This window comes from Corythoichthys intestinalis, unplaced genomic scaffold (assembly GCF_030265065.1).
Source record: "Corythoichthys intestinalis isolate RoL2023-P3 unplaced genomic scaffold, ASM3026506v1 HiC_scaffold_28, whole genome shotgun sequence".
Taxonomy (NCBI): Eukaryota; Metazoa; Chordata; class Actinopteri; order Syngnathiformes; family Syngnathidae; genus Corythoichthys; species Corythoichthys intestinalis.
In genome coordinates, this window is record NW_026651597.1 from 1835491 (window position 1) to 1860219 (window position 24729).

Genomic DNA, 24729 nt, shown 5'->3' on the forward strand with positions numbered 1-24729 from the left:
TAGAACAAAATTTTCAAATGTAACTACTAGATTGTGATACAATACACTATTGGGTGAAGTTTGGTTGACTTCTGCACAGCGGTTTGGGAGTTAACATCAAAATTACATTTCTCGGCCATATCGCATAGATCTCACTGTGAAAAGGCTTAAATGACTTTTTTGACCTAAGTTTGAGGATTGCGCTCAAAAAAAATGTCCTAGAACAAAATTTTTAAATGTAACTACTAGATTGTGGTACAATACACTATTGGGTGAAGTTTGGTTGACTTCTGCGCAGCGGTTTGGGAGTTAACATCAAAATTACATTTCTAGGCCATATCGCATAGATCTCACTGTGAAAAGGCTTAAATGACTTTTTTAATTAAGTTTGAGGATTGCGCTCAAATCAAATGTCCTATAACCAAATTTCCACATGTAACTACTAGATTGTGATACAATACACTAATGGGTGAAGTTTGGTTGACTTCTGCGCAGCGGTTTGGGAGTTAACATCAAAATTACATTTCTCGGCCATATCGCATAGATCTCACTGTGAAAAGGCTTAAATGACTTTTTTAATTAAGTTTGATGATTGCGTTCAAACAAAATGTCCTAGAACAAAATTTTTAAATGTAACTACTAGATTGTGATACAATACACTATTGGGTGAAGTTTGGTTGACTTCTGCGCAGCGGTTTGGGAGTTAACATCAAAATTACATTTCTCGGCCATATCGCATAGATCTCACTGTGAAAAGGCTTAAATGGCTTTTTTGACCTAAGTTTGAGGATTGCGCTCAAACCAAATGTCCTAGAACGAAATTTTCAAATGTAACTACTAGAATGTGATACAATACACTATTGGGTGAAGTTTGGTTGACTTCTGCGCAGCGGTTTGGGAGTTAACATCAAAATTACATTTCTCGGCCATATCGCATAGATCTCACTGTGAAAAGGCTTAAATGGCTTTTTTGACCTAAGTTTGAGGATTGCGCTCAAATCAAATGTCCTAGAACCAAATTTCCACATGTAACTACTAGATTGTGATAAAATACACTAATGGGTGAAGTTTGGTTGACTTCTGCGCAGCGGTTTGGGAGTTAACATCAAAATTACATTTCTCGGCCATATCGCATAGATCTCACTGTGAAAAGGCTTAAATGACTTTTTTAATTAAGTTTGATGATTGCGCTCAAACAAAATTTCCTAGAACAAAATTTTCAAATGTAACTACAAGATTGTGATACAATACACTATTGGGTGAAGTTTGGTTGACTTCTGCGCAGCGGTTTGGGAGTTAACATCAAAATTACATTTCTCGGCCATATCGCATAGATCTCACTGTGAAAAGGCTTAAATGGCTTTTTTGACCTAAGTTTGAGGATTGCGCTCAAATCAAATGTCCTATAACCAAATTTCCACATGTAACTACTAGATTGTGATACAATACACTAATGGGTGAAGTTTGGTTGACTTCTGCGCAGCGGTTTGGGAGTTAACATCAAAATTACATTTCTCGGCCATATCGCATAGATCTCACTGTGAAAAGGCTTAAATGACTTTTTTAATTAAGTTTGATGATTGCGTTCAAACAAAATGTCCTAGAACAAAATTTTTAAATGTAACTACTAGATTGTGATACAATACACTATTGGGTGAAGTTTGGTTGACTTCTGCGCAGCGGTTTGGGAGTTAACATCAAAATTACATTTCTCGGCCATATCGCATAGATCTCACTGTGAAAAGGCTTAAATGGCTTTTTTGACCTAAGTTTGAGGATTGCGCTCAAATCAAATGTCCTAGAACCAAATTTCCACATGTAACTACTAGATTGTGATAAAATACACTAATGGGTGAAGTTTGGTTGACTTCTGCGCAGCGGTTTGGGAGTTAACATCAAAATTACATTTCTCGGCCATATCGCATAGATCTCACTGTGAAAAGGCTTAAATGACTTTTTTAATTAAGTTTGATGATTGCGCTCAAACAAAATTTTCTAGAACAAAATTTTCAAATGTAACTACTAGATTGTGATACAATACACTATTGGGTGAAGTTTGGTTGACTTCTGCACAGCGGTTTGGGAGTTAACATCAAAATTACATTTCTCGGCCATATCGCATAGATCTCACTGTGAAAAGGCTTAAATGACTTTTTTGACCTAAGTTTGAGGATTGCGCTCAAAAAAAATGTCCTAGAACAAAATTTTTAAATGTAACTACTAGATTGTGGTACAATACACTATTGGGTGAAGTTTGGTTGACTTCTGCGCAGCGGTTTGGGAGTTAACATCAAAATTACATTTCTAGGCCATATCGCATAGATCTCACTGTGAAAAGGCTTAAATGACTTTTTTAATTAAGTTTGAGGATTGCGCTCAAATCAAATGTCCTATAACCAAATTTCCACATGTAACTACTAGATTGTGATACAATACACTAATGGGTGAAGTTTGGTTGACTTCTGCGCAGCGGTTTGGGAGTTAACATCAAAATTACATTTCTCGGCCATATCGCATAGATCTCACTGTGAAAAGGCTTAAATGACTTTTTTAATTAAGTTTGATGATTGCGTTCAAACAAAATGTCCTAGAACAAAATTTTTAAATGTAACTACTAGATTGTGATACAATACACTATTGGGTGAAGTTTGGTTGACTTCTGCGCAGCGGTTTGGGAGTTAACATCAAAATTACATTTCTCGGCCATATCGCATAGATCTCACTGTGAAAAGGCTTAAATGGCTTTTTTGACCTAAGTTTGAGGATTGCGCTCAAATCAAATGTCCTAGAACCAAATTTCCACATGTAACTACTAGATTGTGATAAAATACACTAATGGGTGAAGTTTGGTTGACTTCTGCGAAGCGGTTTGGGAGTTAACATCAAAATTACATTTCTCGGCCATATCGCATAGATCTCACTGTGAAAAGGCTTAAATGACTTTTTTAATTAAGTTTGATGATTGCGCTCAAACAAAATTTCCTAGAACAAAATTTTCAAATGTAACTACTAGATTGTGATACAATACACTATTGGGTAAAGTTTGGTTGACTTCTGCGCAGCGGTTTGGGAGTTAACATCAAAATTACATTTCTCGGCCATATCGCATAGATCTCACTGTGAAAAGGCTTAAATGACTTTTTTAATTAAGTTTGATGATTGCGTTCAAACAAAATGTCCTAGAACAAAATTTTCAAATGTAACTACTAGATTGTGATACAATACACTATTGGGTGAAGTTTGGTTGACTTCTGCGCAGCGGTTTGGGAGTTAACATCAAAATTACATTTCTCGGCCATATCGCATAGATCTCACTGTGAAAAGGCTTAAATGGCTTTTTTGACCTAAGTTTGAGGATTGCGCTCAAACAAAATGTCCTAGAACAAAATTTTCAAATGTAACTACTAGATTGTGATACAATACACTATTGGGTGAAGTTTGGTTGACTTCTGCGCAGCGGTTTGGGAGTTAACATCAAAATTACATTTCTCGGCCATATCGCATAGATCTCACTGTGAAAAGGCTTAAATGACTTTTTAATTAAGTTTGATGATTGCGTTCAAACAAAATGTCCTAGAACAAAATTTTCAAATGTAACTACTAGATTGTGATACAATACACTATTGGGTGAAGTTTGGTTGACTTCTGCGCAGCGGTTTGGGAGTTAACATCAAAATTACATTTCTCGGCCATATCGCATAGATCTCACTGTGAAAAGGCTTAAATGGCTTTTTTGACCTAAGTTTGAGGATTGCGCTCAAACCAAATGTCCTAGAACGAAATTTTCAAATGTAACTACTAGAATGTTATACAATACACTATTGGGTGAAGTTTGGTTGACTTCTGCGCAGCGGTTTGGGAGTTAACATCAAAATTACATTTCTCGGCCATATCGCATAGATCTCACTGTGAAAAGGCTTAAATGGCTTTTTTGACCTAAGTTTGAGGATTGCGCTCAAATCAAATGTCCTAGAACCAAATTTCCACATGTAACTACTAGATTGTGATAAAATACACTAATGGGTGAAGTTTGGTTGACTTCTGCGCAGCGGTTTGGGAGTTAACATCAAAATTACATTTCTCGGCCATATCGCATAGATCTCACTGTGAAAAGGCTTAAATGACTTTTTTAATTAAGTTTGATGATTGCGCTCAAACAAAATTTCCTAGAACAAAATTTTCAAATGTAACTACTAGATTGTGATACAATACACTATTGGGTGAAGTTTGGTTGACTTCTGCGCAGCGGTTTGGGAGTTAACATCAAAATTACATTTCTCGGCCATATCGCATAGATCTCACTGTGAAAAGGCTTAAATGGCTTTTTTGACCTAAGTTTGAGGATTGCGCTCAAATCAAATGTCCTATAACCAAATTTCCACATGTAACTACTAGATTGTGATACAATACACTAATGGGTGAAGTTTGGTTGACTTCTGCGCAGCGGTTTGGGAGTTAACATCAAAATTACATTTCTCGGCCATATCGCATAGATCTCACTGTGAAAAGGCTTAAATGACTTTTTTAATTAAGTTTGATGATTGCGTTCAAACAAAATGTCCTAGAACAAAATTTTTAAATGTAACTACTAGATTGTGATACAATACACTATTGGGTGAAGTTTGGTTGACTTCTGCGCAGCGGTTTGGGAGTTAACATCAAAATTACATTTCTCGGCCATATCGCATAGATCTCACTGTGAAAAGGCTTAAATGGCTTTTTTGACCTAAGTTTGAGGATTGCGCTCAAATCAAATGTCCTAGAACCAAATTTCCACATGTAACTACTAGATTGTGATAAAATACACTAATGGGTGAGGTTTGGTTGACTTCTGCGCAGCGGTTTGGGAGTTAACATCAAAATTACATTTCTCGGCCATATCGCATAGATCTCACTGTGAAAAGGCTTAAATGACTTTTTTAATTAAGTTTGATGATTGCGCTCAAACAAAATTTTCTAGAACAAAATTTTCAAATGTAACTACTAGATTGTGATACAATACACTATTGGGTGAAGTTTGGTTGACTTCTGCACAGCGGTTTGGGAGTTAACATCAAAATTACATTTCTCGGCCATATCGCATAGATCTCACTGTGAAAAGGCTTAAATGACTTTTTTAATTAAGTTTGATGATTGCGTTCAAACAAAATGTCCTAGAACAAAATTTTCAAATGTAACTACTAGATTGTGATACAATACACTATTGGGTGAAGTTTGGTTGACTTCTGCGCAGCGGTTTGGGAGTTAACATCAAAATTACATTTCTCGGCCATATCGCATAGATCTCACTGTGAAAAGGCTTAAATGGCTTTTTTGACCTAAGTTTGAGGATTGCGCTCAAAAAAAATGTCCTAGAACAAAATTTTTAAATGTAACTACTAGATTGTGGTACAATACACTATTGGGTGAAGTTTGGTTGACTTCTGCGCAGCGGTTTGGGAGTTAACATCAAAATTACATTTCTCGGCCATATCGCATAGATCTCACTGTGAAAAGGCTTAAATGACTTTTTTAATTAAGTTTGATGATTGCGTTCAAACAAAATGTCCTAGAACAAAATTTTCAAATGTAACTACTAGATTGTGATACAATACACTATTGGGTGAAGTTTGGTTGACTTCTGCGCAGCGGTTTGGGAGTTAACATCAAAATTACATTTCTCGGCCATATCGCATAGATCTCACTGTGAAAAGGCTTAAATGGCTTTTTTGACCTAAGTTTGAGGATTGCGCTCAAAAAAAATGTCCTAGAACAAAATTTTTAAATGTAACTACTAGATTGTGGTACAATACACTATTGGGTGAAGTTTGGTTGACTTCTGCGCAGCGGTTTGGGAGTTAACATCAAAATTACATTTCTCGGCCATATCGCATAGATCTCACTGTGAAAAGGCTTAAATGACTTTTTTAATTAAGTTTGATGATTGCGTTCAAACAAAATGTCCTAGAACAAAATTTTCAAATGTAACTACTAGATTGTGATACAATACACTATTGGGTGAAGTTTGGTTGACTTCTGCGCAGCGGTTTGGGAGTTAACATCAAAATTACATTTCTCGGCCATATCGCATAGATCTCACTGTGAAAAGGCTTAAATGGCTTTTTTGACCTAAGTTTGAGGATTGCGCTCAAACCAAATGTCCTAGAACGAAATTTTCAAATGTAACTACTAGAATGTGATACAATACACTATTGGGTGAAGTTTGGTTGACTTCTGCGCAGCGGTTTGGGAGTTAACATCAAAATTACATTTCTCGGCCATATCGCATAGATCTCACTGTGAAAAGGCTTAAATGGCTTTTTTGACCTAAGTTTGAGGATTGCGCTCAAATCAAATGTCCTATAACCAAATTTCCACATGTAACTACTAGATTGTGATACAATACACGAATGGGTGAAGTTTGGTTGACTTCTGCGCAGCGGTTTGGGAGTTAACATCAAAATTACATTTCTCGGCCATATCGCATAGATCTCACTGTGAAAAGGCTTAAATGGCTTTTTTGACCTAATTTAGAGGATTGTGCTCAAACAAAATGTCCTAGAACAAAATTTTCAAATGTAACTACTAGATTGTGATACAATACACTATTGGGTGAAGTTTGGTTGACTTCTGCGCAGCGGTTTGGGAGTTAACATCAAAATTACATTTCTCGGCCATATCGCATAGATCTCACTGTGAAAAGGCTTAAATGACTTTTTTAATTAAGTTTAATAATTGCGCTCAAACCAAATGTCCTAGAACGAAATTTTCAAATGTAACTACTAGAATGTGATACAATACACTATTGGGTGAAGTATGGTTGACTTCTGCGCAGCGGTTTGGGAGTTAACATCAAAATTACATTTCTCGGCCATATCGCATAGATCTCACTGTGAAAAGGCTTAAATGGCTTTTTTGACCTAAGTTTGAGGATTGCGCTCAAATCAAATGTCCTAGAACCAAATTTCCACATGTAACTACTAGATTGTGATACAATACACTAATGGGTGGAGTTTGGTTTACTTCTGCGCAGCGGTTTGGGAGTTAACATCAAAATTACATTTCTCGGCCATATCGCATAGATCTCACTGTGAAAAGGCTTAAATGGCTTTTTTGACCTAAGTTTAATAATTGCGCTCAAACCAAATGTCCTTGAACGAAATTTCCACATGTAACTACTAGATTGTGATAAAATACACTAATGGGTGAAGTTTGGTTGACTTCTGCGCAGCGGTTTGGGAGTTAACATCAAAATTACATTTCTCGGCCATATCGCATAGATCTCACTGTGAAAAGGCTTAAATGACTTTTTTAATTAAGTTTGATGATTGCGCTCAAACAAAATTTCCTAGAACAAAATTTTCAAATGTAACTACTAGATTGTGATACAATACACTATTGGGTGAAGTTTGGTTGACTTCTGCGCAGCGGTTTGGGAGTTAACATCAAAATTACATTTCTCGGCCATATCGCATAGATCTCACTGTGAAAAGGCTTAAATGGCTTTTTTGACCTAAGTTTGAGGATTGCGCTCAAATCAAATGTCCTATAACCAAATTTCCACATGTAACTACTAGATTGTGATACAATACACTAATGGGTGAAGTTTGGTTGACTTCTGCGCAGCGGTTTGGGAGTTAACATCAAAATTACATTTCTCGGCCATATCGCATAGATCTCACTGTGAAAAGGCTTAAATGACTTTTTTAATTAAGTTTGATGATTGCGTTCAAACAAAATGTCCTAGAACAAAATTTTTAAATGTAACTACTAGATTGTGATACAATACACTATTGGGTGAAGTTTGGTTGACTTCTGCGCAGCGGTTTGGGAGTTAACATCAAAATTACATTTCTCGGCCATATCGCATAGATCTCACTGTGAAAAGGCTTAAATGGCTTTTTTGACCTAAGTTTGAGGATTGCGCTCAAATCAAATGTCCTAGAACCAAATTTCCACATGTAACTACTAGATTGTGATAAAATACACTAATGGGTGAGGTTTGGTTGACTTCTGCGCAGCGGTTTGGGAGTTAACATCAAAATTACATTTCTCGGCCATATCGCATAGATCTCACTGTGAAAAGGCTTAAATGACTTTTTTAATTAAGTTTGATGATTGCGCTCAAACAAAATTTTCTAGAACAAAATTTTCAAATGTAACTACTAGATTGTGATACAATACACTATTGGGTGAAGTTTGGTTGACTTCTGCACAGCGGTTTGGGAGTTAACATCAAAATTACATTTCTCGGCCATATCGCATAGATCTCACTGTGAAAAGGCTTAAATGACTTTTTTAATTAAGTTTGATGATTGCGTTCAAACAAAATGTCCTAGAACAAAATTTTCAAATGTAACTACTAGATTGTGATACAATACACTATTGGGTGAAGTTTGGTTGACTTCTGCGCAGCGGTTTGGGAGTTAACATCAAAATTACATTTCTCGGCCATATCGCATAGATCTCACTGTGAAAAGGCTTAAATGGCTTTTTTGACCTAAGTTTGAGGATTGCGCTCAAAAAAAATGTCCTAGAACAAAATTTTTAAATGTAACTACTAGATTGTGGTACAATACACTATTGGGTGAAGTTTGGTTGACTTCTGCGCAGCGGTTTGGGAGTTAACATCAAAATTACATTTCTCGGCCATATCGCATAGATCTCACTGTGAAAAGGCTTAAATGACTTTTTTAATTAAGTTTGATGATTGCGTTCAAACAAAATGTCCTAGAACAAAATTTTCAAATGTAACTACTAGATTGTGATACAATACACTATTGGGTGAAGTTTGGTTGACTTCTGCGCAGCGGTTTGGGAGTTAACATCAAAATTACATTTCTCGGCCATATCGCATAGATCTCACTGTGAAAAGGCTTAAATGGCTTTTTTGACCTAAGTTTGAGGATTGCGCTCAAAAAAAATGTCCTAGAACAAAATTTTTAAATGTAACTACTAGATTGTGGTACAATACACTATTGGGTGAAGTTTGGTTGACTTCTGCGCAGCGGTTTGGGAGTTAACATCAAAATTACATTTCTCGGCCATATCGCATAGATCTCACTGTGAAAAGGCTTAAATGACTTTTTTAATTAAGTTTGATGATTGCGTTCAAACAAAATGTCCTAGAACAAAATTTTCACATGTAACTACTAGATTGTGATACAATACACTAATGGGTGGAGTTTGGTTTACTTCTGCGCAGCGGTTTGGGAGTTAACATCAAAATTACATTTCTCGGCCATATCGCATAGATCTCACTGTGAAAAGGCTTAAATGGCTTTTTTGACCTAAGTTTAATAATTGCGCTCAAACCAAATGTCCTTGAACGAAATTTTAAAATGTAACTACTAGAATGTGATACAATACACTATTGGGTGAAGTTTGGTTGACTTCTGCGCAGCGGTTTGGGAGTTAACATCAAAATTACATTTCTCGGCCATATCGCATAGATCTCACTGTGAAAAGGCTTAAATGGCTTTTTTGACCTAAGTTTGAGGATTGGGCTCAAATCAAATGTCCTATAACCAAATTTCCACATGTAACTACTAGATTGTGATACAATACACTAATGGGTGAAGTTTGGTTGACTTCTGCGCAGCGGTTTGGGAGTGAACATCAAAATTACATTTCTCGGCCATATCGCATAGATCTCACTGTGAAAAGGCTTAAATGACTTTTTTAATTAAGTTTGATGATTGCGCTCAAACAAAATTTCCTAAAACAAAATTTTCAAATGTAACTACTAGATTGTGATACAATACACTATTGGATGAAGTTTGGTTGACTTCTGCGCAGCGGTTTGGGAGTTAACATCAAAATTACATTTCTCGGCCATATCGCATAGATCTCACTGTGAAAAGGCTTAAATGACTTTTTTAATTAAGTTTGATGATTGCGCTCAAACAAAATTTCCTAGAACAAAATTTTCAAATGTAACTACTAGATTGTGATACAATACACTATTGGGTGAAGTTTGGTTGACTTCTGCGCAGCGGTTTGGGAGTTAACATCAAAATTACATTTCTCGGCCATATCGCATAGATCTCACTGTGAAAAGGCTTAAATGACTTTTTTAATTAAGTTTGATGATTGCGTTCAAACAAAATGTCCTAGAACAAAATTTTCAAACGTAACTACTAGATTGTGATACAATACACTATTGGGTGAAGTTTGGTTGACTTCTGCGCAGCGGTTTGGGAGTTAACATCAAAATTACATTTCTCGGCCATATCGCATAGATCTCACTGTGAAAAGGCTTAAATGGCTTTTTTGACCTAAGTTTAAAGATTGCGCTCAAACCAAATGTCCTAGAACGAAATTTTTAAATGTAACTACTAGATTGTGATACAATACACTAATAGGTGAAGTTTGGTTGACTTCTGCGCAGCGGTTTGGGAGTTAACATCAAAATTACATTTCTCGGCCATATCGCATAGATCTCACTGTGAAAAGGCTTAAATGGCTTTTTTGACCTAAGTTGGAGGATTGCGCTCAAATCAAATGTCCTATAACCAAATTTCCACATGTAACTACTAGATTGTGATACAATACACTAATGGGTGAAGTTTGGTTGACTTCTGCGCAGCGGTTTGGGAGTGAACATCAAAATTACATTTCTCGGCCATATCGCATAGATCTCACTGTGAAAAGGCTTAAATGGCTTTTTTGACCTAAGTTTAATAATTGCGCTCAAACCAAATGTCCTAGAACGAAATTTTAAAATGTAACTACTAGAATGTGATACAATACACTATTGGGTGAAATTTGGTTGACTTCTGCGCAGCGGTTTGGGAGTTAACATCAAGATTACATTTCTCGGCCATATCGCATAGATCTCACTGTGAAAAGGCTTAAATGGCTTTTTTGACCTAAGTTTGAGGATTGCGCTCAAATCAAATGTCCTAGAACCAAATTTCCACATGTAACTACTAGATTGTGATAAAATACACTAATGGGTGAAGTTTGGTTGACTTCTGCGAAGCGGTTTGGGAGTTAACATCAAAATTACATTTCTCGGCCATATCGCATAGATCTCACTGTGAAAAGGCTTAAATGACTTTTTTAATTAAGTTTGATGATTGCGCTCAAACAAAATTTCCTAGAACAAAATTTTCAAATGTAACTACTAGATTGTGATACAATACACTATTGGGTAAAGTTTGGTTGACTTCTGCGCAGCGGTTTGGGAGTTAACATCAAAATTACATTTCTCGGCCATATCGCATAGATCTCACTGTGAAAAGGCTTAAATGACTTTTTTAATTAAGTTTGATGATTGCGTTCAAACAAAATGTCCTAGAACAAAATTTTCAAATGTAACTACTAGATTGTGATACAATACACTATTGGGTGAAGTTTGGTTGACTTCTGCGCAGCGGTTTGGGAGTTAACATCAAAATTACATTTCTCGGCCATATCGCATAGATCTCACTGTGAAAAGGCTTAAATGGCTTTTTTGACCTAAGTTTGAGGATTGCGCTCAAACAAAATGTCCTAGAACAAAATTTTCAAATGTAACTACTAGATTGTGATACAATACACTATTGGGTGAAGTTTGGTTGACTTCTGCGCAGCGGTTTGGGAGTTAACATCAAAATTACATTTCTCGGCCATATCGCATAGATCTCACTGTGAAAATGCTTAAATGGCTTTTTTGACCTAAGTTTGAGGATTGCGCTCAAACCAAATGTCCTAGAACGAAATTTTTAAATGTAACTACTAGAATGTTATACAATACACTATTGGGTGAAGTTTGGTTGACTTCTGCGCAGTGGTTTGGGAGTTAACATCAAAATTACATTTCTCGGCCATATCGCATAGATCTCACTGTGAAAAGGCTTAAATGGCTTTTTTGACCTAAGTTTGAGGATTGCGCTCAAATCAAATGTCCTAGAACCAAATTTCCACATGTAACTACTAGATTGTGATAAAATACACTAATGGGTGAAGTTTGGTTGACTTCTGCGCAGCGGTTTGGGAGTTAACATCAAAATTACATTTCTCGGCCATATCGCATAGATCTCACTGTGAAAAGGCTTAAATGACTTTTTTAATTAAGTTTGATGATTGCGCTCAAACAAAATTTCCTAGAACAAAATTTTCAAATGTAACTACTAGATTGTGATACAATACACTATTGGGTGAAGTTTGGTTGACTTCTGCGCAGCGGTTTGGGAGTTAACATCAAAATTACATTTCTCGGCCATATCGCATAGATCTCACTGTGAAAAGGCTTAAATGACTTTTTTAATTAAGTTTGATGATTGCGTTCAAACAAAATGTCCTAGAACAAAATTTTTAAATGTAACTACTAGATTGTGATACAATACACTATTGGGTGAAGTTTGGTTGACTTCTGCGAAGCGGTTTGGGAGTTAACATCAAAATTACATTTCTCGGCCATATCGCATAGATCTCACTGTGAAAAGGCTTAAATGACTTTTTTAATTAAGTTTGATGATTGCGTTCAAACAAAATGTCCTAGAACAAAATTTTTAAATGTAACTACTAGATTGTGATACAATACACTATTGGGTGAAGTTTGGTTGACTTCTGCGCAGCGGTTTGGGAGTTAACATCAAAATTACATTTCTCGGCCATATCGCATAGATCTCACTGTGAAAAGGCTTAAATGGCTTTTTTGACCTAAGTTTGAGGATTGCGCTCAAATCAAATGTCCTAGAACCAAATTTCCACATGTAACTACTAGATTGTGATAAAATACACTAATGGGTGAGGTTTGGTTGACTTCTGCGCAGCGGTTTGGGAGTTAACATCAAAATTACATTTCTCGGCCATATCGCATAGATCTCACTGTGAAAAGGCTTAAATGACTTTTTTAATTAAGTTTGATGATTGCGTTCAAACAAAATGTCCTAGAACAAAATTTTCAAATGTAACTACTAGATTGTGATACAATACACTATTGGGTGAAGTTTGGTTGACTTCTGCGCAGCGGTTTGGGAGTTAACATCAAAATTACATTTCTCGGCCATATCGCATAGATCTCACTGTGAAAAGGCTTAAATGGCTTTTTTGACCTAAGTTTGAGGATTGCGCTCAAACAAAATGTCCTAGAACAAAATTTTTGAATGTAACTACTAGATTGTGATACAATACACTATTGGGTGAAGTTTGGTTGACTTCTGCGCAGCGGTTTGGGAGTTAACATCAAAATTACATTTCTCGGCCATATCGCATAGATCTCACTGTGAAAAGGCTTAAATGACATTTTTAATTAAGTTTGATGATTGCGTTCAAACAAAATGTCCTAGAACAAAATTTTCAAATGTAACTACTAGATTGTGATACAATACACTATTGGGTGAAGTTTGGTTGACTTCTGCGCAGCGGTTTGGGAGTTAACATCAAAATTACATTTCTCGGCCATATCGCATAGATCTCACTGTGAAAAGGCTTAAATGGCTTTTTTGACCTAAGTTTGAGGATTGCGCTCAAACCAAATGTCCTAGAACGAAATTTTCAAATGTAACTACTAGAATGTGATACAATACACTATAGGGTGAAGTTTGGTTGACTTCTGCGCAGCGGTTTGGGAGTTAACATCAAAATTACATTTCTCGGCCATATCGCATAGATCTCACTGTGAAAAGGCTTAAATGGCTTTTTTGACCTAAGTTTGAGGATTGCGCTCAAATCAAATGTCCTATAACCAAATTTCCACATGTAACTACTAGATTGTGATACAATACACTAATGGGTGAAGTTTGGTTGACTTCTGCGCAGCGGTTTTGGAGTTAACATCAAAATTACATTTCTCGGCCATATCGCATAGATCTCACTGTGAAAAGGCTTAAATGGCTTTTTTGACCTAATTTAGAGGATTGTGCTCAAACAAAATGTCCTAGAACAAAATTTTCAAATGTAACTACTAGATTGTGATACAATACACTATTGGGTGAAGTTTGGTTGACTTCTGCGCAGCGGTTTGGGAGTTAACATCAAAATTACATTTCTCGGCCATATCGCATAGATCTCACTGTGAAAAGGCTTAAATGACTTTTTTAATTAAGTTTAATAATTGCGCTCAAACCAAATGTCCTAGAACGAAATTTTCAAATGTAACTACTAGAATGTGATACAATACACTATTGGGTGAAGTTTGGTTGACTTCTGCGCAGCGGTTTGGGAGTTAACATCAAAATTACATTTCTCGGCCATATCGCATAGATCTCACTGTGAAAAGGCTTAAATGGCTTTTTTGACCTAAGTTTGAGGATTGCGCTCAAATCAAATGTCCTAGAACCAAATTTCCACATGTAACTACTAGATTGTGATACAATACACTAATGGGTGAAGTTTGGTTTACTTCTGCGCAGCGGTTTGGGAGTTAACATCAAAATTACATTTCTCGGCCATATCGCATAGATCTCACTGTGAAAAGGCTTAAATGGCTTTTTTGACCTAAGTTTAATAATTGCGCTCAAACCAAATGTCCTTGAACGAAATTTTAAAATGTAACTACTAGAATGTGATACAAAACACTATTGGGTGAAGTTTGGTTGACTTCTGCGCAGCGGTTTGGGAGTTAACATCAAAATTACATTTCTCGGCCATATCGCATAGATCTCACTGTGAAAAGGCTTAAATGGCTTTTTTGACCTAAGTTTGAGGATTGGGCTCAAATCAAATGTCCTATAACCAAATTTCCACATGTAACTATTGGATGTTTGGGAGTGAACATCAAAATTACATTTCTCGGCCATATCGCATAGATCTCACTGTGAAAAGGCTTAAATGACTTTTTTAATTAAGTTTGATGATTGCGCTCAAACAAAATTTCCTAAAACAAAATTTTCAAATGTAACTACTAGATTGTGATACAATACACTATTGGATGAAGTTTGGTTGACTTCTGCGCAGCGGTTTGGGAGTTAACATCAAAATTACATTTCTCGGCCATATCGCATAGATCTCACTGTGAAAAGGCTTAAATGACTTTTTTAATTAAGTTTGATGATTGCGCTCAAACAAAATTTCCTAGAACAAAATTTTCAAATGTAACTACTAGATTGTGATACAATACACTATTGGGTGAGTTGGAGGATTGCGCTCAAATCAAATGTCCTATAACCAAATTTCCACATGTAACTACTAGATTGTGATACAATACACTAATGGGTGAAGTTTGGTTGACTTCTGCGCAGCGGTTTGGGAGTGAACATCAAAATTACATTTCTCGGCCATATCGCATAGATCTCACTGTGAAAAGGCTTAAATGACTTTTTTTAATTAAGTTTGAAGATTGCGCTCAAATCAAATGTCCTAGAACTAAATTTCCAAATGTAACTACTAGATTGTGATAAAATACACTATTGGGTGAAGTTTATGTGAATTCTGCGCAGCGGTTTGGGAGTTAACATCAAAATTACATTTCTCGGCCATATCGCATAGATCTCACTGTGAAAAGGCTTAAATGGCTTTTTTGACCTAAGTTTGAGGATTGCGCTCAAATCAAATGTCCTATAACCAAATTTCCACATGTAACTACTAGATTGTGATACAATACACTAATGGGTGAAGTTTGGTTGACTTCTGCGCAGCGGTTTGGGAGTTAACATCAAAATTACATTTCTCGGCCATATCGCATAGATCTCACTGTGAAAAGGCTTAAATGACTTTTTTAATTAAGTTTGATGATTGCATTCAAACAAAATGTCCTAGAACAAAAAATTCAAATGTAACTACTAGATTGTGATACAATACACTATTGGGTGAAGTTTGGTTGACTTCTGCGCAGCGGTTTGGGAGTTAACATCAAAATTACATTTCTCGGCCATATCGCATAGATCTGACTGTGAAAAGGCTTAAATGGCTTTTTTGACCTAAGTTTGAGGATTGCGCTCAAATCAAATGTCCTAGAACCAAATTTCCACATGTAACTACTAGATTGTGATACAATACAGTAATGGGTGAAGTTTGGTTTACTTCTGCGCAGCGGTTTGGGAGTTAACATCAAAATTACATTTCTCGGCCATATCGCATAGATCTCACTGTGAAAAGGCTTAAATGGCTTTTTTGACCTAAGTTTAATAATTGCGCTCAAACCAAATGTCCTAGAACGAAATTTTCAAATGTAACTACTAGAATGTGATACAATACACTATTGGGTGAAGTTTGGTTGACTTCTGCGCAGCGGTTTGGGAGTTAACATCAATATTACATTTCTCGGCCATATCGCATAGATCTCACTGTGAAAAGGCTTAAATGGCTTTTTTGACCTAAGTTTGAGGATTGCGCTCAAATCAAATGTCCTAGAACCAAATTTCCACATGTAACTACTAGATTGTGATACAATACACTAATGGGTGAAGTTTGGTTTACTTCTGCGCAGCGGTTTGGGAGTTAACATCAAAATTACATTTCTCGGCCATATCGCATAGATCTCACTGTGAAAAGGCTTAAATGGCTTTTTTGACCTAAGTTTAATAATTGCGCTCAAACCAAATGTCCTTGAACGAAATTTTAAAATGTAACTACTATAATGTGATACAATACACTATTGGGTGAAGTTTGGTTGACTTCTGCGCAGCGGTTTGGGAGTTAACATCAAAATTACATTTCTCGGCCATATCGCATAGATCTCACTGTGAAAAGGCTTAAATGGCTTTTTTGACCTAAGTTTGAGGATTGGGCTCAAATCAAATGTCCTAGAACCAAATTTCCACATGTAACTACTAGATTGTGATAAAATACACTAATGGGTGAAGTTTGGTTGACTTCTGCGAAGCGGTTTGGGAGTTAACATCAAAATTACATTTCTCGGCCATATCGCATAGATCTCACTGTGAAAAGGCTTAAATGACTTTTTTAATTAAGTTTGATGATTGCGCTCAAACAAAATTTCCTAGAACAAAATTTTCAAATGTAACTACTAGATTGTGATACAATACACTATTGGGTGAAGTTTGGTTGACTTCTGCGCAGCGGTTTGGGAGTTAACATCAAAATTACATTTCTCGGCCATATCGCATAGATCTCACTGTGAAAAGGCTTAAATGACTTTTTTAATTAAGTTTGATGATTGCGTTCAAACAAAATGTCCTAGAACAAAATTTTCAAATGTAACAACTAGATTGTGATACAATACACTATTGGGTGAAGTTTGGTTGACTTCTGCGCAGCGGTTTGGGAGTTAACATCAAAATTACATTTCTCGGCCATATCGCATAGATCTCACTGTGAAAAGGCTTAAATGGCTTTTTTGACCTAAGTTTGAGGATTGCGCTCAAACAAAATGTCCTATAACCAAATTTCCACATGTAACTACTAGATTGTGATACAATACACTAATGGGTGAAGTTTGGTTGACTTCTGCGCAGCGGTTTGGGAGTTAACATCAAAATTACATTTCTCGGCCATATCGCATAGATCTCACTGTGAAAAGGCTTAAATGACTTTTTTAATTAAGTTTGATGATTGCGTTCAAACAAAATGTCCTAGAACAAAATTTTTAAATGTAACTACTAGATTGTGATACAATACACTCTTGGGTGAAGTTTGGTTGACTTCTGCGCAGCGGTTTGGGAGTTAACATCAAAATTACATTTCTCGGCCATATCGCATAGATCTCACTGTGAAAAGGCTTAAATGGCTTTTTTGACCTAAGTTTGAGGATTGCGCTCAAACAAAATTTTCTAGAACAAAATTTTCAAATGTAACTACTAGAGTGTGATACAATACACTATTGGGTGAAGTTTGGTTGACTTCTGCACAGCGGTTTGGGAGTTAACATCAAAATTACATTTCTCGGCCATATCGCATAGATCTCACTGTGAAAAGGCTTAAATGACTTTTTTAATTAAGTTTGATGATTGCGTTCAAACAAAATGTCCTAGAACAAAATTTTCAAATGTAACTACTAGATTGTGATACAATACACTATTGGGTGAAGTTTGGTTGACTTCTGCGCAGCGGTTTGGGAGTTAACATCAAAATTACATTTCTCGGCCATATCGCATAGATCTCACTGTGAAAAGGCTTAAATGGCTTTTTTGACCTAAGTTTGAGGATTGCGCTCAAACAAAATGTCCTAGAACAAAATTTTTAAATGTAACTACTAGATTGTGATACAATACACTATTGGGTGAAGTTTGGTTGACTTCTGCGCAGCGGTTTGGGAGTTAACATCAAAATTACATTTCTCGGCCATATCGCATAGATCTCACTGTGAAAAGGCTTAAATGACATTTTTAATTAAGTTTGATGATTGCGTTCAAACAAAATGTCCTAGAACAAAATTTTCAAATGTAACTACTAGATTGTGATACAATACACTATTGGGTGAAGTTTGGTTGACTTCTGCGCAGCGGTTTGGGAGTTAACATCAAAATTACATTTCTCGGCCATATCGCATAGATCTCACTGTGAAAAGGCTTAAATGGCTTTTTTGACCTAAGTTTGAGGATTGCGCTCAAACCAAATGTCCTAGAACGAAATTTTCAAATGTAACTACTAGAATGTGATACAATACACTATAGGGTGAAGTTTGGTTGACTTCTGCGCAGCGGTTTGGGAGTTAACATCAAAATTACATTTCTCGGCCATATCGCATAGATCTCACTGTGAAAAGGCTTAAATGGCTTTTTTGACCTAAGTTTGAGGATTGCGCTCAAATCAAATGTCCTATAACCAAATTTCCACATGTAACTACTAGATTGTGATACAATACACTAATGGGTGAAGTTTGGTTGACTTCTGCGCAGCGGTTTGGGAGTTAACATCAAAATTACATTTCTCGGCCATATCGCATAGATCTCACTGTGAAAAGGCTTAAATGGCTTTTTTGACCTAATTTAGAGGATTGTGCTCAAACAAAATGTCCTAGAACAAAATTTTCAAATGTAACTACTAGATTGTGATACAATACACTATTGGGTGAAGTTTGGTTGACTTCTGCGCAGCGGTTTGGGAGTTAACATCAAAATTACATTTCTCGGCCATATCGCATAGATCTCACTGTGAAAAGGCTTAAATGACTTTTTTAATTAAGTTTAATAATTGCGCTCAAACCAAATGTCCTAGAACGAAATTTTCAAATGTAACTACTAGAATGTGATACAATACACTATTGGGTGAAGTTTGGTTGACTTCTGCGCAGCGGTTTGGGAGTTAACATCAAAATTACATTTCTCGGCCATATCGCATAGATCTCACTGTGAAAAGGCTTAAATGGCTTTTTTGACCTAAGTTTGAGGATTGCGCTCAAATCAAATGTCCTAGAACCAAATTTCCACATGTAACTACTAGATTGTGATACAATACACTAATGGGTGAAGTTTGGTTTACTTCTGCGCAGCGGTTTGGGAGTTAACATCAAAATTACATTTCTCGGCCATATCGCATAGATCTCACTGTGAAAAGGCTTAAATGGCTTTTTTGACCTAAGTTTGAGGATTGGGCTCAAATCAAATGTCCTATAACCAAATTTCCACATGTAACTATTGGATGTTTGGGAGTGAACATCAAAATTACATTTCTCGGCCATATCGCATAGATCTCACTGTGAAAAGGCTTAAATGACTTTTTTAATTAAGTTTGATGATTGCGCTCAAACAAAATTTCCTAAAACAAAATTTTCAAATGTAACTACTAGATTGTGATACAATACACTATTGGATGAAGTTTGGTTGACTTCTGCGCAGCGGTTTGGGAGTTAACATCAAAATTACATTTCTCGGCCATATCGCATAGATCTCACTGTGAAAAGGCTTAAATGACTTTTTTAATTAAGTTTGATGATTGCGCTCAAACAAAATTTCCTAGAACAAAATTTTCAAATGTAACTACTAGATTGTGATACAATACACTATTGGGTGAGTTGGAGGATTGCGCTCAAATCAAATGTCCTATAACCAAATTTCCACATGTAACTACTAGATTGTGATACAATACACTAATGGGTGAAGTTTGGTTGACTTCTGCGCAGCGGTTTGGGAGTGAACATCAAAATTACATTTCTCGGCCATATCGCATAGATCTCACTGTGAAAAGGCTTAAATGACTTTTTTTAATTAAGTTTGAAGATTGCGCTCAAATCAAATGTCCTAGAACTAAATTTCCAAATGTAACTACTAGATTGTGATAAAATACACTATTGGGTGAAGTTTATGTGACTTCTGCGCAGCGGTTTGGGAGTTAACATCAAAATTACATTTCTCGGCCATATCGCATAGATCTCACTGTGAAAAGGCTTAAATGGCTTTTTTGACCTAAGTTTGAGGATTGCGCTCAAATCAAATGTCCTATAACCAAATTTCCACATGTAACTACTAGATTGTGATACAATACACTAATGGGTGAAGTTTGGTTGACTTCTGCGCAGCGGTTTGGGAGTTAACATCAAAATTACATTTCTCGGCCATATCGCATAGATCTCACTGTGAAAAGGCTTAAATGACTTTTTTAATTAAGTTTGATGATTGCATTCAAACAAAATGTCCTAGAACAAAAAATTCAAATGTAACTACTAGATTGTGATACAATACACTATTGGGTGAAGTTTGGTTGACTTCTGCGCAGCGGTTTGGGAGTTAACATCAAAATTACATTTCTCGGCCATATCGCATAGATCTGACTGTGAAAAGGCTTAAATGGCTTTTTTGACCTAAGTTTGAGGATTGCGCTCAAATCAAATGTCCTAGAACCAAATTTCCACATGTAACTACTAGATTGTGATACAATACACTAATGGGTGAAGTTTGGTTTACTTCTGCGCAGCGGTTTGGGAGTTAACATCAAAATTACATTTCTCGGCCATATCGCATAGATCTCACTGTGAAAAGGCTTAAATGGCTTTTTTGACCTAAGTTTAATAATTGCGCTCAAACCAAATGTCCTAGAACGAAATTTTCAAATGTAACTACTAGAATGTGATACAATACACTATTGGGTGAAGTTTGGTTGACTTCTGCGCAGCGGTTTGGGAGTTAACATCAAAATTACATTTCTCGGCCATATCGCATAGATCTCACTGTGAAAAGGCTTAAATGGCTTTTTTGACCTAAGTTTGAGGATTGCGCTCAAATCAAATGTCCTAGAACCAAATTTCCACATGTAACTACTAGATTGTGATACAATACACTAATGGGTGAAGTTTGGTTGACTTCTGCGCAGCGGTTTGGGAGTTAACATCAAAATTACATTTCTCGGCCATATCGCATAGATCTCACTGTGAAAAGGCTTAAATGACTTTTTTAATTAAGTTTGATGATTGCGCTCAAACAAAATTTCCTAGAACAAAATTTTCAAATTTAACTACTAGATTGTGATACAATACACTATTGGGTGAAGTTTGGTTGACTTCTGCGCAGCGGTTTGGGAGTTAACATCAAAATTACATTTCTCGGCCATATTCGCATAGATCTCACTGTGAAAAGGCTTAAATGACTTTTTTAATTAAGTTTGATGATTGCGTTCAAACAAAATGTCCTAGAACAAAATTTTCAAATGTAACTACTAGATTGTGATACAATACACTATTGGGTGAAGTTTGGTTGACTTCTGCGCAGCGGTTTGGGAGTTAACATCAAAATTACATTTCTCGGCCATATCGCATAGATCTCACTGTGAAAAGGCTTAAATGGCTTTTTTGACCTAAGTTTGAGGATTGCGCTCAAACAAAATGTCCTATAACCAAATTTCCACATGTAACTACTAGATTGTGATACAATACACTAATGGGTGAAGTTTGGTTGACTTCTGCGCAGCGGTTTGGGAGTTAACATCAAAATTACATTTCTCGGCCATATCGCATAGATCTCACTGTGAAAAGGCTTAAATGACTTTTTTAATTAAGTTTGATGATTGCGTTCAAACAAAATGTCCTAGAACAAAATTTTTAAATGTAACTACTAGATTGTGATACAATACACTATTGGGTGAAGTTTGGTTGACTTCTGCGCAGCGGTTTGGGAGTTAACATCAAAATTACATTTCTCGGCCATATCGCATAGATCTCACTGTGAAAAGGCTTAAATGGCTTTTTTGACCTAAGTTTGAGGATTGCGCTCAAACAAAATTTTCAAATGTAACCAAATTTCCACATGTAACTACTAGATTGTGATACAATACACTATTGGGTGAAGTTTGGTTGACTTCTGCGCAGCGGTTTGGGAGTTAACATCAAAATTACATTTCTCGGCCATATCGCATAGATCTCACTGTGAAAAGGCTTAAATGGCTTTTTTGACCTAAGTTTGAGGATTGCGCTAAAATCAAATGTCCTAGAACCAAATTTCCACATGTAACTACTAGATTGTGATACAATACACTAATGGGTGAAGTTTGGTTTACTTCTGCGCAGCGGTTTGGGAGTTAACATCAAAATTACATTTCTCGGCCATATCGCATAGATCTCACTGTGAAAAGGCTTAAATGGCTTTTTTGACCTAAGTTTAATAATTGCGCTCAAACCAAATGTCCTAGAACGAAATTTTCAAATGTAACTACTAGAATGTGATACAATACACTATTGGGTGAAGTTTGGTTGACTTCTGCGCAGCGGTTTGGGAGTTAACATCAATATTACATTTCTCGGCCATATCGAAAAGATCTCACTGTGAAAAGGCTTAAATGGCTTTTTTGACCTAAGTTTGAGGATTGCGCTCAAATCAAATGTCCTAGAACCAAATTTCCACATGTAACTACTAGATTGTGATACAATACACTAATGGGTGAAGTTTGGTTTACTTCTGCGCAGCGGTTTGGGAGTTAACATCAAAATTACATTTCTCGGCCATATCGCATAGATCTCACTGTGAAAAGGCTTAAATGGCTTTTTTGACCTAAGTTTGAGGATTGTGCTCAAACAAAATGTCCTAGAACAAAATTTTCAAATGTAACTACTAGATTGTGATACAATACACTATTGGGTGAAGTTTGGTTGACTTCTGCGCAGCGGTTTGGGAGTTAACATCAAAATTACATTTCTCGGCCATATCGCATAGATCTCACTGTGAAAAGGCTTAAATGACTTTTTTAATTAAGTTTGATGATTGCGTTCAAACAAAATGTCCTAGAACAAAATTTTCAAATGTAACTACTAGATTGTGATACAATACACTATTGGGTGAAGTTTGGTTGACTTCTGCGCAGCGGTTTGGGAGTTAACATCAAAATTACATTTCTCGGCCATATCGCATAGATCTCACTGTGAAAAGGCTTAAATGACTTTTTTAATTAAGTTTAATAATTGCGCTCAAACCAAATGTCCTAGAACGAAATTTTCAAATGTAACTACTAGAATGTGATACAATACACTATTGGGTGAAGTTTGGTTGACTTCTGCGCAGCGGTTTGGGAGTTAACATCAAAATTACATTTCTCGGCCATATCGCATAGATCTCACTGTGAAAAGGCTTAAATGGCTTTTTTGACCTAAGTTTGAGGATTGCGCTCAAATCAAATGTCCTAGAACAAAATTTCCACATGTAACTACTAGATTGTGATACAATACACTAATGGGTGAAGTTTGGTTTACTTCTGCGCAGCGGTTTGGGAGTTAACATCAAAATTACATTTCTCGGCCATATCGCATAGATCTCACTGTGAAAAGGCTTAAATGGCTTTTTTGACCTAAGTTTAATAATTGCGCTCAAACCAAATGTCCTAGAACGAAATTTTCAAATGTAACTACTAGAATGTGATACAATACACTATTGGGTGAAGTTTGGTTGACTTCTGCGCAGCGGTTTGGGAGTTAACATCAATATTACATTTCTCGGCCATATCGCATAGATCTCACTGTGAAAAGGCTTAAATGGCTTTTTTGACCTAAGTTTGAGGATTGCGCTCAAATCAAATGTCCTAGAACCAAATTTCCACATGTAACTACTAGATTGTGATACAATACACTATTGGGTGAAGTTTGGTTTACTTCTGCGCAGCGGTTTGGGAGTTAACATCAAAATTACATTTCTCGGCCATATCGCATAGATCTCACTGTGAAAAGGCTTAAATGGCTTTTTTGACCTAAGTTTAATAATTGCGCTCAAACCAAATGTCCTTGAACGAAATTTTAAAATGTAACTACTAGAATGTGATACAATACACTATTGGGTGAAGTTTGGTTGACTTCTGCGCAGCGGTTTGGGAGTTAACATCAAAATTACATTTCTCGGCCATATCGCATAGATCTCACTGTGAAAAGGCTTAAATGGCTTTTTTGACCTAAGTTTGAGGATTGCGCTCAAATCAAATGTCCTATAACCAAATTTCCACATGTAACTACTAGATTGTGATACAATACACTAATGGGTGAAGTTTGGTTGACTTCTGCGCAGCGGTTTGGGAGTTAACATCAAAATTACATTTCTCGGCCATATCGCATAGATCTCACTGTGAAAAGGCTTAAATGGCTTTTTTGACCTAAGTTTGAGGATTGTGCTCAAACAAAATGTCCTAGAACAAAATTTTCAAATGTAACTACTAGATTGTGATACAATACACTATTGGGTGAAGTTTGGTTGACTTCTGCGCAGCGGTTTGGGAGTTAACATCAAAATTACATTTCTCGGCCATATCGCATAGATCTCACTGTGAAAAGGCTTAAATGACTTTTTTAATTAAGTTTGATGATTGCGTTCAAACAAAATGTCCTAGAACAAAATTTTCAAATGTAACTACTAGATTGTGATACAATACACTATTGGGTGAAGTTTGGTTGACTTCTGCGCAGCGGTTTGGGAGTTAACATCAAAATTACATTTCTCGGCCATATCGCATAGATCTCACTGTGAAAAGGCTTAA